This window comes from Hyla sarda, chromosome 2 (assembly GCF_029499605.1).
Source record: "Hyla sarda isolate aHylSar1 chromosome 2, aHylSar1.hap1, whole genome shotgun sequence".
Lineage (NCBI taxonomy): Eukaryota > Metazoa > Chordata > Amphibia > Anura > Hylidae > Hyla > Hyla sarda.
The window spans coordinates 497,229,881-497,246,871 of record NC_079190.1 but is presented as its reverse complement, the minus strand read 5'-3'; the positions used below and the strand labels follow the sequence as shown (position 1 = coordinate 497,246,871).

The window sequence follows — 16,991 nt, the reverse complement described above, 5'->3', positions numbered from 1 at the left end:
GAGGAGTTAATCCAGCTCTGTGGGAATTAAGGAGTGTGGGACTGTGATTTACAACAGAGGACTATTGAGCCGCCAGGACCTGTGGTGAGAAACATCATTCATAACACCTTATATATCTTCTATCTGGAGATTGACTTTATTTTTAAGTGCACTTAATTATTCTACTACAAAACGGGACTTTCATCCATTCATTTTTTGTTTGCAGACTAACAGACTTTTTCTATATACACCGGAGTATCAGATTACTGGATAATATATTGATTATCCATCCCAACAATCCATTATTGATTTCCCACTAGGGCCCAGTGGGATTATCATTTAACAGTGCCAGACAAATGTGTTAATTTGCTTCTATTTTATATTTATTTATTTTTAATTAAAATTTTATATTAGTAACGCTGTTGTATTAAAATGTATTTCCACTCTTATCATTATGCACCAAGGTCTGGTGAGGTCCTAGAGGTATAAGCTATTACTTTACTAGATTTGTAAATGACTTCTATTAAAAAATCTTTACCCTTCCAGTACTTTTTAGCGGCTGTATAATACAGAGGAAATTATTTTTCTTTTTGAATTTCTTTTTCGTCTTGTACACAGCTCTCTGCTGACACCTCTATCCATGTCAGGGACTGTCCAGAGCAGCATAGGTTTGCTATGGGGATTTTCTCCTGCTCTGGACAGTTACTCATACGAGCATCAGGTGTCAGCAGAGAGCACTGTGGACAAGACAAAAAAGAAATTCAAAAAGAAAAGAATTTCCTCTGTAGCATACAGCTGCTAAAAAGTACTGGAAGGATTAAGTTTTTTTTTAATAGAAGTCATTTACAAATCTGTTTATCTTTCTGGCACCAGTTGATTTAAACATTTTTTTCCCCCCACCGGAGTACCCCTATAAAGGGGTTCTGCACCACAACATCTTTTTCCCATATCCAAGACATAGGGGATAAGATGTCTAATAGCGGAGGGCCCGGACGCTTTCTATAAAAGTACAGCTTCTATGTTTGTGATGTCACACCACGCCCCCTCCATTCATGTCTATGGGAGGGGGCATAATGGCTGTGGTCTCCCGTCATTCGGTAGGGAGCAGAGTTCGCTCCGTGCACCGAATGACTGGGGTGCCGCGCCGAAGATCGCAGGGGGGTCCCAGCAGCCGGACCCCTCGGTCAGACATCTTAACCTCCATCCTTTGCATAGGGGAATAAGATGTTTAGGGGCGGAGTACCTCTTCAATAGCTAACTTTGGGTGTGGACCCTTAACAGCGTCATGATGTCACATGTGTTGTTAAGGGGTTTAAATGGGGTGGGGCTATTTTTTCCCCCTTTTTCCCAGGACGGAATATCAGGACGCATAGGAGGTTGGGATATGAGGTCGGGATATGAGGACGCGATAGGAGGACAGGAAATGAGGTTGAGATAGGAGGTCGGGATATGAGGTTGAGATATGAGGACAGAATATGAGGATGGGATAGGAGGTCGAGATATGGGGTTGGAATATGAGGTCGGGATAGGAGGTTGAGGTAGGAGGTCGGAATATGAGGATGGGATATGAGGTTGGGATATGAGGTCGAGATAGGAGGACAGGAAATGAGGTCGAGATATGAGGTCGGGATATGAGGACGGGATATGAGGACAGGATATGAGGTCGGGATATGAGGACGGGATATGAGGTTGAGATATGAGGACAGAATATGAGGATGGGATAGGAGGTCGAGATATGGGGATGGAATATGAGGTCGGATATGAGGTCGGGATAGGAGGTTGAGGTAGGAGGTTGGAATATGAGGATGGGATATGAGGTTGGGATATGAGGTCAAGATAGGTGGACGGGATAGGAGGACAGGAAATGTGGTTGAGATATGAGGTCGGGATATGAGGTCTAGATATGAGGACAGAATATGAGGACGGGATAGGAGGTCGAGATATGGGGATGGAATATGAGGTCGGATATGAGGTCAGGATAGGAGGTTGAGGTAAGAGGTTGGGATATGAGGATGGGATATGAGGTTGGGATATGAGGTCGAGATAGGAGGACAGGAAATGAGGTCGAGATATGAGGTCGGGATATGAGGACGGGATATGAGGACAGGACATGAGGTCGGGATATGAGGACAGGATATGAGGTCGGGATATGAGGACGGGATATGAGGTCTAGATATGAGGACAGAATATGAGGACGGGATATGAGGTCGGATATGAGGTCGAGATAGGAGGACGGGATATGAGGTCAGGATGTGAGGACGGGATATGATATGAGGTCGGGATAGAAGGTCAGGATAGGAGGTCGAGATATGAGGACAGGATATGAGGACGGGATAGGAGGTTGAGATATGAGGACGGGATATGACAACAATATATGAGGACGGGATATGAAGTCAAAAGCTTCCTCCTTTGTTGATTTTCCTCCCCAACAAGATTAGGAAGGAAAAACCGGGCAACGCCGATTACTCAGCTAATTTTCTATAAAAGTGTCTCTAGTTGGGAGAAAATAACAAAAAAAAACAAGGCGACCAATAAGTATGTATGGGAGCTGTATACACGAAACGGTAGGATATAATTATAACATTGTATGCCAGTGCTTCCCAAACAGGGTGCTTTTAGCTGTGACAAAACTACAACTCCCAGCATGCCCGGACAGCCTACTGCTGTCCGGGCATGCTGGGAATTGTAGTTTTGCACCAGCTGAAGTCGCCCTAGTAGGGAAACACTGCTATATGCAAAGCGAAGCACTAAAAACAAATGGTTTAGACAGTTTAAATTTTCCCGATTTTATTCATTATACAAAACTATTTTGTAAAAACATTTTTAGAAAATATTTATAAGACATATTTAGGTTTGTCGCCTTTTTTTTTATCTGCACTTCTTACGTTGTCATCATTATCACATCGGTGCAGAGAGATGTTTAGCTGCTGGCGCTGCCAACATGTAAATATACAAGTCATTACCGCAGCCAGGATCGGGAGAGGGTAAACCTCATGGAAGAAGAAAGTATGTGACCCCCTCCCACCGATATACACAAAGACGGATTCTGGGAGATTGTCAAGGAAAGACTAGAAGGGATTTAGTTAAGTGGAAATGAATCAGTGTTTATGGCCGTAGGTGTTATCCTGTGTATAATTCTATGGGGGAGTCTGGATGTAAGCAGGGAAGACAGCAGCCGCCATGTCTACTGTGTTCATCCAGCCAGTGTAAACAATATATATAAGTAATGTATGTACACAGTGACCCCACCAGCAGAATAGTGAGTACAGCTCTGGGGTATAATACAGGATATAACTCAGGATCAGTACAGGATAAGTAATGTAATGTATGTACACAGTGACCCCACCAGCAGAATAGTGAGTACAGCTCTGGAGTATAATACAGGATATAACTCAGGATCAGTACAGGATAAGTAATGTAATGTATGTACACAGTGACCCTACCAGCAGAATAGTGAGTACAGCTCTGGAGTATAATACAGGATATAACTCAGGATCAGTACAGGATAAGTAATGTATATACACAGTGACCTCACCAGCAGAATAGTGAGTACAGCTCTGGAGTATAATACAGGATATAACTCCGGATCAGTACAGGATAAGTAATGTAATGTATGTACACAGTGACCCCACCAGCAGAATAGTGAGTACAGCTCTGGAGTATGATACAGGATATAACTCCGGATCAGTACAGGATAAGTAATGTAATGTATGTACACAGTGACCTCACCAGCAGAATAATGAGTACAGCTCTGTTGTATAATACAGGATATAACTCAGGGTCAGTACAGGATAAGTAATGTAATGTATGTACACAGTGACTTCACCAGCAGAATAGTGAGTACAGCTCTGGAATATAATACAGAATATAACTCAGGATCAGTACAGGATAAGTAATGTAATGTATGTACACAGTGACCTCACTAGCAGAATAGTGAGTACAGCTCTGGAGTATAATACAGGATATAACTCAGGATCAGTACAGGATAAGTAATGTAATGTATGTACACAGTGATCTCACCAGCAGAATAGTGAGGACAGCTCTGGAGTATAATACAGGATATAAATCAGGATCAGTACAGGATCAGTAATGTAATGTATGTACACAGTGACTCCCCTTTTCATGTAGATTGTATCTGTAGATAAACTTTACGTTGGAGTATAAACCCACGTTGGGATGAAATTGAGGGGGACACAAGTATATTTAACCCTTATCCTGCCGGTCTGTGGTTTTCGATATGTCGCATGGCTCGCAGGTCTTTTTTTTAACACTTTCGCTCACGCTGAACAGATCCCAGCCCTGACACGTCTAGTGCAGCACACATTCCACAGCTAATCCACTTACAATTGTCAACACTTGTCGCAGCCTCCTACCCTGCCATGGATCTCCAATACCTCGCCCTGTCATTCCACTTGTGGCTGGCGAACGCCCAGCGCAACGATATATTCTCCTATTACAAGCCACAGGAGAGAGCCCGGCCCGGTTGTCGGGCTGAGACGTCACAAGTAGCACCATGTTTTCTCATGTCTAAATTATTATATTCATAATATCATGAGCTGATGAAGCTCGCTGGCCGGTCGGTGCTATACAAAGTGATAACTATAGACCAGTGTTCTCTAAACTGTGGCCCTCCAGCTTTGCCCAGCATGCTCTGACAGCCAAGTTTATAAAATAATAATTAATAACAACAATGGTCTGGTTTTAAGTGATCTATAATGACAGTCCTTAAATGGAAATGTGCAATAATCCATACATATATTTATATAACAGTATTATAATATAAATATATACCGTATATACTCGAGTATAAGCCGACCCGAATATAAGCCGAGGCCCCTAATTTTACCCCAAAATCCCAGGAAAAGTTATTGACTCAAGTATAAGCCTAGGGTGGGAAATACATCATCACCCCTGTCATCATCCAGACCCCTGTCATCAACACCCTCATCATTATCACCACCTGTCATCATCACCCTGTCATCATCCCCCCTTCATCATCACCACCTGTCATCATCACCCTCGTCATCATCACCCTCGTCATCATCCCCCCTTCATCATCACCACCTGTCATCATCACCCTCATCATCAACCCCCCTTCATCATCCCCTTGTCATCATCCCACACCCCCCCTTCATCATCCCCCTGTCATCATCCCCACCCCCCTTCATCATCCCCACCCCCCTTCATCATCCCCTTGTCATCATCCCACACCCCCCTTCATCATCTCCTTGTTATCATCCCACACCCCCCCCTTCATCATCCCCTTGTCATCATCCCCTCCCCCCCCTTCATCATCCCCTTGTTATCATCCCCACCCCCCTTCATCATCCCCTTTTCATCATCCCACACCCCCCCCTTCATTATCCCCTTGTCATAATGCCCCCCCCCCCTTCATCATCCCCTTGTCATCATCCCACACCCCCCCTTCATCATCACCACATGTCATCAGCCCCCACCCCCCTTCATCATCACCGCTTGTCAATGTCTGATACAAGAATTAGGTGTGTTTTAAGCATTCTGCCTTGTGTTGAACAATATCACAGACAGAGAAGCAGACAGGGATTGATTACAGCAGGTGCTGCAACCTCACTGATTGCACGATAATCTGTTGTGAAATGAGATGCTTTGCAAAAGCTCTGGGCGAGGAACTGGCAGGAGTACTGTGGGAGGGGAGTAAGCAGGGTGGGAGGACTGTAATAGAGAGCAATGTTTTCTGGGAGTTGTAGTACTGAGCAACTGCACAACCAGGATATAACAGACTAAGACGCTCAAAATGAATGGATTTTTGGTTGTTTTAGGTAATCAATGCTATATGTTTCTGCATCATTTACCTGATGGCGGAGTGCCTCTTAAAGTGGCACTCCGCTTCTCAGCGTTTGGAGCAAACTGTTCTGAACACTGGAGTCGGCAGCTTGTGACATCATAGCCCCGCCCCTTCATGACATCACTCCCCGCCCCCACAATGCAAGTCTATGGGAGAGGGCGTGACGGCCGTCACGCCCCGCCCCCTCAATGCTAGTCTATAGGAGCATCCCGTTCCAAATGCTGAGCAGCGGAGTACCCCTTTAAATGTTGGGGAGGGAGGATGACACAGTATAGTGAGCATAGTCCGGCCCTATATGTCAGCAATGTTAGGGCAGCCGTACCAGAGCATTTTTATTATAAATAGGCGAAGACTTTACCTTGCTCTAGAGCAGTGTTTTTCAACTAGAGTGCCTCCAGCTGTTGCAAAACTACAACTCCCAGCATGCCCGGACAGCCTTTGGCTGTCCAGGCATGCTGGGAGTTGTAGTTTTGCAACAGCTGGAGGCACACTGGTTGGGAAACACTGCTCTAGAGAACCAAGCATGTAATGCTTCATATCTCCTTTAGAGGCGCTGTAGATAAATTAAATGCTGTTCTATGAAGACCCTGTGATCAGCTTAGAAGCCTTTTATATGCTTTTTAATGAAGCTTTAAAGGGGTACTCCGGTGGAAAACTTTATTTTACTTTTTTTAAATCAACTGGTGCCAGAAAGTTAAACAGATTTGTAAATTACTTCTATTAAAAAATCTTAATCCTTCCAGTACTTATTAGCTGCTGAATACTACAGAGGAAATTATTTTCTTTTTGGAACACAGAGCTCTCTGCTGACATCACGAGCACAGTGCTCTCTGCTGACATCTCTGTCCATTTTAGGAACTGTCCAGAGCAGCATGTTTTCTATGGGGATTTTCTCCTACTCTGGACAGTTCTTAAAAAGGACAGAGGTGTCAGCAGAGAGCACTGTGTTCCAAAAAGAAAAGAATTTACTCTGTAGTACTCAGCAGCTAATAAGTACTGAAAAGGATTTTTATTAGAAGTAATTTACAAATCTGCTTAGCTTTCTGGCACCAGTTGATTTAAAAAAAAAAAAAAAGTTTGTCACCGGAGTATCCCTTTAACCCCTTAAGGACTCAGCCCATTTTGGCCTTAAGGACTCAGACAATTTAATTTTTACGTTTTCATTTTTTCCTCCTCGCCTTCTAAAAACCATAACTCTTTTATATTTTCATCCACAGACTAGTATGAGGGCTTGTTTTTTGCGCGACCAGTTGTCCTTTGTAATGACATCACTCATTATATCATAAAATGTATGGCGCAACCAAAAAACACTATTTTTGTGGGGAAATTAAAACGAAAAACGCAATTTTGCTAATTTTGGAAGGTTTCGTTTTCACGCCGTACAATTTATGGTAAAAATGACGTGTTTTTTATTCTGAGGGTCAATACGATTAAAATGATACCCATTATTATATACTTTTATATTATTGTTGCGCTTAAAAAAAATCACAAACTTTTTAACCAAATTAGTACGTTTATAATCCCTTTATTTTGATGACCTATAACTTTTTTATTTTTCCGTATAAGCGGCGGTATGGGGGCTCATTTTTTGCGCCATGATCTGTACTTTTTTTTGATACCACATTTGCATATAAAAAACTTTTAATACATTTTTTATAATTTTTTTTTTATAAAATGTATTAAAAAAGTAGGAATTTTGGATTTTTTTTTTTTTCGTTCACGCCGTTAACCTTACGGGATCATTAACATTTTATTTTAATAGTTCGGACATTTACGCACGCGGCGATACCAAATATGTCTATAAAAAATTTTTTACGCTTTTTGGGTGTAAAATAGTAAAAAACTGACGTTTTACTTTTTTATTGGGGGAGGGGATTTTTCACTTTTTTTTTACTTTTACTTTTACATTTTTTTACATTTTTTTTTACACTTGAATAGTCCCCATAGGGGACTATTCATAGCAATACCATGATTGCTAATACTGATCTGTTCTATGTATAGGACATAGAACAGATCAGTGTTTTCGGTCATCTTCTGCTCTGGTCTGCTCGATCACAGACCAGAGCAGAAGACGCCGGGAGCCGCACGGAGGAAGGAGAGGGGACCTCCGTGCGGCGTTATGAATGATCGGATCCCCGCAGCGCTGCTGCGGGCGATCCGATCATTCATTCAAATTGCGTACTGCCGCAGATGCCGGGATCTGTATTGATCCCGGCACCTGAGGGGTTAATGGCGGACGCCCGCGAGATCGCGGGCGTCGGCCATTGCCGGCGGGTCCCTGGCTGCGATCCGTTGCCCGCGGTTATGCTTAGGACGTAAATGTACATCCTGGTGCGTTAAGTACCACCGCACCAGGACGTACATTTACGTCCTGCGTCCTTAAGGGGTTAAAGGGGTACTCCGGTGAAATCCTTTTTTCTTTTAAATCAACTGGTGGCAGAAAGTTAAACAGATTTGTAAATTACTTCTATTAAAAAATCTTAATCCTTCCAGTACTTATTAGCTGCTGAATGCTACAGAGGAAATTCCTTTCTTTTTGGAACACTGATGACATCACGAGCACAGTGCTCTCTGCTGACATCTCTGTCCATTCTAGCAGCCGTGCATAGCAGATGTATGCTAAGGGCAGCATGGTTGCTCAGTGGTTAGCACTGCTGCCTTGCAGTGCTGGGGACTTGGGTTCAAATCCCACTAAGGACAACAATAAATGAAGTGTTATTATTATTATAATAACGTCAGCAGAGAGAACTGTGGTCATGATGTTATCAGAGAGCATTCCAAAAAGAAAAGAATTTCCTCTGTAGTATTCAGCAGCTAATAAGTACAGGAAGGATTAAGTTTTTTTAATAGAAGTAATTTACAAATATGTTTAACTTTCTGCCACCAGTTGATTTAAAAGAAAAAAGTTTTTCACTGTATGAGCACAGCTCCGGAGGTAACGCAGCACCAATTATATTGTTTAATTTATGAAGTTTGTGGGATTTGTTACAGTGAAACATGGTGACTCCTCTGCTGAATCCTCTGTTACAGCACCGTGGAGCTGACACAGGGCCGGACAGGGAGCAGATTTGTTCCCCGGAGAGGTGTGAAAATATAAATTAGATGCTGATCTGTGTTTTCTGTGACGGAAATATTTTCCATCGACTTACATTCTTCCCCCTCCTCCTCCTCCCCACTGCGAATGTAATCTACTGCACTGGGAGGACAGTGATATCACTGTATACTGTAGGGGCGAACAGGCCTGGGAACTGTAGACACCAAATAGAGCTGTGGGTATATTGAGATTTACACTTAGGCCATGTTCACACGTTGCTTTCAGTCTTTTTTGTAGACGTAAAAAATGCGGCTGTGGTGTCTCTGGGTGTGAAGGTGAGGAATGGGGCAGATGTTGTAGCCCAGGGGCAGATGTTATTACCTCTAAATGTTCGTGACGCCAGGGCGTGGTCTTGCAGGAACGTGTGGGAACAGAGTTCCTGCACTTTTTCCACTGCAGGAGCACAGTTCCCATTAGTAGTAGTTCTGCAGGATTGGCCCTTGAGTGGAAATTTTGGGTGAGTACCTGCACTTTTTTTTCCCAGGACTTGACCCCTGGTAGCACCGCTATCCCAATGTTAGGCAAGGCAATAATAGTCCAAGACCAGGTTAGGGTTAACGGAGGCTTTACTGAGGTAGACAGATAGAAATAGTCTATACAGCATGGCCAGGATCCCAGAGAGGTGACCAGTAACACAGAAGGACCTCACAGCTTGCTGGGACTTGTAGTGACTTTGACAGACTCTAGGACAGCCACGCTGACTATAATAGACTTGACTGTAGGTAGTGACAGCAGACAGAGACGACTTGACTTACTGGCATGTGGCTGTAATTTAGGCTTGAGGCCTCCAGATGTGCTGGACACTGGCTCTGAGACGTCTGGTCTTTACTGTATCTCAGCAGGAGTGATAGGAGAGAGATTGTAATGGCTGCCCCTCTTATAAAGGGGGGCTGAGCCAGAAGCCTATAGGTCAAGCTGCAGGTCACCTGGTTAGCTGGTGCTCTCTGGGTAACAAACAGATCATGTGGACACATTATCATGTGACAAACTCAAAGGTCCGTAAAGGTCCTTTATCCATAACACACATAACACTATACATAATATATATTACTATGGGGGAGACACTACAGGAGAGCCTCTAGGACTCAGAGGGACTCAACCTGACAGGGCCCAAGTACTGTTTGGGACTATATCTCGTACTGGGACATCACACGGACATTTTTCTAAACAAGCAAAGTTATCGACAAAAGCTGTAGGTTATTTCAAATTTTTGCAGCCTTTTTTCTGTATTGCGGTCGGATTTTGCTATTCCAGCTGCTATTTCTTGCTTAGGCTTTGCCACAGACCACTGTTTCCCAACCAGTGAGCCTCCTGGGAGCATACGGAGCGGAGGGTAACACCCTAGCGGAGGAGCGGCTTGACGGAGGTTTTATTGTAGAGTAGGGGTTAAAAAGATGTCCCTGGGATGTTGGGGGGTTAAAAAGGGTGGTTTTGGCAGGGTTTTCTATTAGGGGGCTCAGTGGAAGGAGTGTCATGGGTATTTAAGGGCTAGAGGGGGAGGAGTCAGCCAGCGGCGGGAATTTCGGGCCTGAAGAAAGGCCCTGTGGGTGTGAAACGGCGCCGTCGCTTCGGACGGGGCTCTGTTACACCTCCTGCCCTGCCGCTAACATCTTTCCGTATGTAGCCAATATATTCATCCCTCAATAAAGTGCACAGCATCGGACCGGTGAGTGATCCGCCCCTTTCTTTGGATAATATGTTGTACAGAACTTAGTCAGCGTGAGCACCACCGACCTACCAGCTGGTTTGAATAAGCGCACTATTCCCTGACAGTGAAACAGACCCTACCCGTAATCCCGAAGCAGTGCCAGGTGTCTTGCTTTAACCTACCTAAACAAAAAACAGTTTCCTCCTATATTTCCACGCAAAAAAAAAAACGGAAATTCCACGGCAGAATTTTTAAGCGAGAATTCCTCGCCAATTCCTCAGTGAAAAAGCTCATTTCGCCAACCATTGGGGAGATTTATCAAAACCAGTGCAGAGGAAGAGTGGTGCAGTTGCCCATAGCAACCAATCAGATTGCTTCTTTCATTTTCCACAGGCCTCTAAAGAGGCCTGTGGAAAATGAAAGAAGCAATCTGATTGGTTGCTATGGGCAACTGCACCACTCTTCCTCTGCACAGGTTTTGATAAATCTCCCCCCATGTCTTTTGTATTTTATGGGGAGAAGGGGTGGTTGGAGGGGAGAATGGTAGGTATAATATTGGGTAGAACTATGGGTTATTTGACCACACCCTGAGTACATATCTAAAATCCCTCCAGTCAAGCTGTTGCAAAACTACAACTCCCAGCATGCACGGACAGCCAAAGGCCGATATATAATTAACATATAAATAATAGTGTTGAGCGGCATAGGCCATATTCGAATTCGCGAATATTCGCGAATATATGGAAGAATATTCATCATATATTCGCGAATAATCGCATATTCGTTATATTCTCGTTTTATTTTCGCATGTGCGAAAATTCGCATGTGCGAAAATTCGCGTATGCGAAAATTAACATATGTGAATATTAGCATATACAAAATTAGCATACGCGAAAATTCGCACATGCGAAAATTAGCATATGCGAATTTTCGCACGCCAGTCTCACACAGTAGTATTACAGCCTTCTTTACACCACACAACCTGGAAGCAGAGAGGGGTGATCACTGTGATGTGTACTGTGAAAAAAAAACGAATATTCGTAATTACGAATATATAGCGCTATATTCGCGAAATTCGCGAATTCACGAATATGCGATATTCGCGAATAATATTCGAATTGCGAATATTCGTGAGCAGCACTAATGAATAACACAAGTTGCTTTTTCTCTCTGATTTAGTTCTCAGCGAATTGTTACCAAAACATGACTTAGACGGTTCTAACAGCGTATAGCTCTGCTACATCACTGTAACTGAAACCTAACTTGTTTGGCTGTATTTCTGACTACGGTGACTGAACCACATATCCGGCTCTGCTATGTTTCCAGCCCTGACGCTTCATCGTCTCTGCCCGGCCTATCTTCATCCTTCTCCATAATTTACTCTTCCCGTCATGTTTCTATAGACTTTAGTTTGTCATTTTCCATAGCAACCATATCCCTACCACATCATAGCAACCGTATCTGTAATCCCTTTAGTTTTGACATTGGCGATATGGTTGCTATGGTGTGGTAGGGGTATGGTTGCTATGGGAAACGACAAATCAAATCAAAAGTCTATAGAAACATGACAGGAAGGATAAACAAAGGTCAGGCAGAGACAATGAAGTACCAGGACTTCATACTGACTAGAGCAGTGTTTGCCTTTGGCTGTCCGGGCATGCTGGGAGTTGTTGTTTTGCAACAGCTGGAGGCACCCCAATTGGGAAACTTTGCCGTAGACTATTATATAATGCATTATTTTGCACATATACGTCATTTATTTTAACTCTGTTGCACTGTGTGAACACGGCCTATAGGTGTGCACAGATTTGAAAGCAGTATCTAAATGTTATTCTTTCTCATGCTTTTCAAGATCTCCGCTTACCCATTTACGTCATTTAACCCCTGGGGGGCACGCTGCAAATGTACGGCCCTACAGCGCCATACATTATGTTGCGGTGCATTTACTGTCTGCGAAGGGAATGCAGGGGCTACGCTCGCTGTAAAGCGGGTGAGTACCGGCTGCTATCAGTAGCTGAGTACTCACCACTAATAGTGGACATCAGGGATCACGCTCATGTTGGCGGCGGCCATTAACCCTTTAGATGGCGTGATCAATACGATTCTAAAGTAGAAAGAGGCTGGAGGATTCTTACCCTCCTCTGTGTCTTAGGATCGCTCTTCTTGTATGGTCTGTACAAGAAGAGCACCGATAGTACTTTTCAGTACTCTGGTGGTAAGGCCACCATATGTAAGATTCGGGCTGAAGCCATGCTACGCACTTCATTGCGAATTGTACCTGCAAGGGTTAAGGAGGAGCACGAGAAGCGTGCGAAAATGTCCCGCGCTGGTCAGCGTCCCGCCCCTTGCCGTGGACATCATGTAGTCGTCTCCATGCCGAAGTGGAACTGCTGGCATTTGCCTGTTATTGCCGGGGGACCGGAATTCAGCGCTGCACCGATGACGTCCTTCTGCCGGCCACCATTTTGTCTGAACCTCTTATAAAAGAGACCAATCGCCAGCGCTCTTCAGTCCAGAGATTGCAGAGAGGAGTACAGAGATGGTGGAGCAAACCAGAGCACATGGAGAGAGCAACAAGATGGCGCTAGCGGATCGGAAAGTTGCCGTGGCCGCAGCGCAACTGTTTCAGGACCTGGCTGACCGTTTGCAGCTGTCCCTTGGGGCTGAGGAGGCCTGCGACCTGCCCCCACTTCTGGAGGATGATGAATGACCAACCAGCTCAGAGGATGAGCCTGCACTAATTAGTTTTTTGAGGGAGCACCTTCTTCCCCTGCCAGGGAATCCCCATCCCCCAGTTACTACAGCCCAGGCCGAAAGAGCCAGCAGAGAAGCTGAAGTTGCTGCTATAGTGGAGGAACTGAGGGCACAAAAGAGAGAGATGTATGGGTCCAAGCTGCTGCCGCACGAGTATGTATGGACATTATATACAGAGACTCTTATCACCAGTTCATCAGTTTTCATATTCGTTTCATCAGCCTGGAATTGGACGTTGTATGTAATGCTTCAGGACTGCATACGGCCCAGTGGCCATTTCGCTTCTCTCCCTAAGGGAACAGACGTCGAGGGCGACTTATATTAAGTAAGGAGGTTTGTCGTGTCCCAGTCCTGAACATGGTTCTGTAAAGTTCCTAAAGTCCCCTCAGGTAGAGTCCCTCAAGTGCACAGGGCTCTCCTGCAGGATCCCCATAGGTCATTATTATGGTTTCTATTGTACAGTTGCATCAAAACCTGCTTTGGACTCTCATTTAATATATGCCGTTTCTGGGTTGGTTGTCGGCAGTGCCTTACATCAAACAACCACAGACTGGCGTCACGAACAATACAAGGGATTATATTACCATATGTCCCTGGGCTATTACCACCTGCCCTACTACTACCTGCACTACACCACCCGGGTACCACAGTCTCAATGTGTGAACTTGAAGATCGTGAACCTCCTCTCCATAATATTAAAGTTTTTACAAAACCAAAAGGTTCACCCTGAGGTGGAGAGGTCCACATGTGTGCAAACCATAAACTCTGTTCACATCCAGAGCTGCATTCAGGAGAGCAATGCATTCTTGGAGCTGAGCTGACAGTACATCAGATCACATGTCAGATTATGAAGTATTTGCTATGTAACGCCACATATAATGCTGATGTATAACTACTGTACGTAATGAAGTTATCCTTCAGCCTGTCACAGACGTCAGAGGAGACATAATCGGGTCACAAAATCCCCTTACTTCATAAAAATGTAACACAAGACATATTGTGAATTTGTTGTGTAAACTGAGTCCACCCCTCACATTATATATACAGTATATCCCATAAGTGACTCCACCCCTCACATTATATACAGTATATCCCATAAGTGAATCCACCCCTCACATTATATATACAGTATATCCCATAAGTGACTCCACCCCTCACATTATATATACAGTATATCCCATAAGTGACTCCACCCCTCACATTATATATACAGTATATCCCATAAGTGACTCCACCCCTCACATTATATATACAGTATATCCCATGTGAGTCCACCCCTCACATTATATATACAGTATCTCCCATAAGTGAGTCCACCCCTCACATTATATATACAGTATCTCCCATAAGTGAGTCCACCCCTCACATTATATATACAGTATATCCCATAAGTGACTCCACCCCTCACATTATATATACAGTATATCCCATGTGAGTCCACCCCTCACATTATATATACAGTATCTCCCATAAGTGAGTCCACCCCTCACATTATATATACAGTATCTCCCATAAGTGAGTCCACCCCTCACATTATATATACAGTATATCCCATAAGTGACTCCACCCCTCACATTATATATATCCCAATAGTGAGTCGACCCCTTACATTATATAGAGTATCTACCATAAGTGAGTCCACCCCTCACATTATATATATGTGGTGTCCCGGTACAGGACCTGGTCCTGTCCCTTTGTCTAAAGTCCCCTCAGCCAGAGTCCCTCCTTGTCAATAGGGCTCTCCTGTAGGACTAACCCCTAGTCACCTCATATAAATGGTATTTAACGTAAATATATATATATATATATATATATATATATATATTTGATATGTTATATAGGAATACCTCTGTATAGGACCTTAGAGGTCACGTGCCTTTAAATAAATTGTAGTATGGTTTAAGGACCTTTGGGTCAGGACTGACAGTTTTTGCTGACCAATGAGTTTTGTCCCACCCCCTTAATATATAAGGGGCTGCAGCCACTAAATTCTCTCTCTTATTTCCGGATTATCAGATAAGCACATCTCCTCATCTCATCAGCATCAATTCAAGCTAGGCCTAAGGCCTAGGAATCCGCAGCCATTAAATATCAGTTACTCAAAGCTCAAACTACTAAATCCTGTGTGACTACTAGAAACTCAAATCTCCTAAAAATAGTAGCACAGTGGCTAGAAATCAAAGCTCATTGATCCCGGAGTCCCAGCAAACCTGTGAGGAACCTGTACCACGGTTCTCTCTCTCAAAGACCGTTATGTTCCGTGCCGTTGCATAGAATATACAGTAAAGTTACTTCAAGTTTACTTCATGAAATCTGCTGTGGACATTCCGTTATTTCTCCCTGCCGTTTGTGGGACGGTTGGCGGTAGGATTACTACATTGAGGAAACCGCACCCTGGTGTCAAGACATTTATGGGTTAACACCAATAGACCCTACACTTTCATCACAACACCCCAGTCACCATTGCTCTTCCTCCTGCTCACCACATATACAGTATCCCCCATAAGTAAGGACGCCCCTAAGTGGAACTATCCACATTGGGCCCAAATTGTCAATATTTTGTGTGGCCACCATTTGATTTAAATGTACATCTTGGTCCCCTGCTGCATAAAGGACATCTGTAGTGCAATATAACTTATCCCAAAGGATAGGGGATAAGTTATAGATCGTGGGAGTCCGAGCGCTGGCCCCCCCCGGGATCTCCTGGATGGGGCCGCAGCAGTATTCTGGAAAGGGGGCGTTCCGTCCCCGCATGACGTGGTGGACGACATGCCCCCTTCATGTACCCCATAGAGATACATGGAGGGGGCGTGTCTGCCGCGGCTTTCTGCTGGGTACGAAACCTCACTTCCTGCAGACTGCCACGGCCCCGTCCAGGAGATCCCGGGGGGCCCCAGCGCTCAGACCCCCCACAATCTATAACTTATGCCCTATCCTTTAGATAGGGGATATGTTATTTTGCGCTGGAATACTCCTTTAATGCACCAGGACCTATATTTACCTCCTGTATATGAATGGACTGCAGGAGCTGTGCTCTCTTCATTCACTACAGAACCCACTGGTATGTCTGGTATATATCTTCGTGTCTGTATAATTCTCTGTGCAGTAATCTGCCCCTAATATCAAGATTAGAGATGAGCGAACTTTTCAAAAATTTGATTCGGCCGATTCGCCTAATTTTTCGGAAAAAAATGTTTGATCCGAATTTATTTGTGGCAAATCTATATTAAAAACTGCCATTTCTGGTCTACAGAGAGCCTCAATAGGGGTATAGAACACTTTGCTGTGTCGTAAAACGCATATGGAGTGTGCTGGGGTAGTGAAATAATACTGTTATTTAGAAAAACATGCAGATTACCGGCATCGCTTTTAGAATCACTGCCGCAGAGCAGCACAATGACAGAGCCTGGTGGTGGCATCAGTGTCAGGAGACCATATAGTGACTGAATGACATAGTGTGGAGGTGTTGGCAGCATGAGGAGACCATATAGTGGCTGAATGACACAGCTTGGATGAGGCTGAAGCATGAGGACACCATATAGTGGCTGAATGACACAACGTGGAGGTGTTGGCAGAATGAGGACACCATATAGTGGCTGAATGACATAGCGTGGAGGTGTTGGCAGCATGAGGAGACCATATAGCGGCTGAATGGCACAGAGTGCAGGTGTTGGAAGCATGAGGAGACCATA

The 16,991-nt window shown here is 44.2% G+C and overlaps 1 protein-coding gene and 1 long non-coding RNA gene across 7 annotated transcripts in view; one reads left to right on the top strand and one right to left on the bottom strand.

Annotated features, from left to right (window-relative positions):
• The window catches only part of GJA5 (gap junction protein alpha 5), a 77,845-nt gene that overhangs the window by 39,871 nt on the left and 20,983 nt on the right, over nt 1-16,991 (bottom strand). Inside the window, exon 1 of one of the 6 annotated variants that reach the window (XM_056559742.1) lies at nt 10,728-10,824. The exons of the other annotated variants lie outside the window; for them this stretch is intronic. The gene's annotated coding sequence lies outside the window, so the exon portion shown is untranslated. Of the gene's footprint in view, nt 1-10,727; nt 10,825-16,991 lie in introns of those variants that run through there. 6 annotated transcript variants of the gene reach the window in all.
• Nucleotides 10,431-16,991, top strand: part of LOC130357196 (uncharacterized) — a 45,254-nt gene continuing 38,693 nt past the window's right edge. The window contains exon 1 of the long non-coding RNA XR_008889126.1: nt 10,431-10,563. This is a non-coding gene — a long non-coding RNA (uncharacterized LOC130357196). The remainder of the gene's footprint in view (nt 10,564-16,991) is intronic.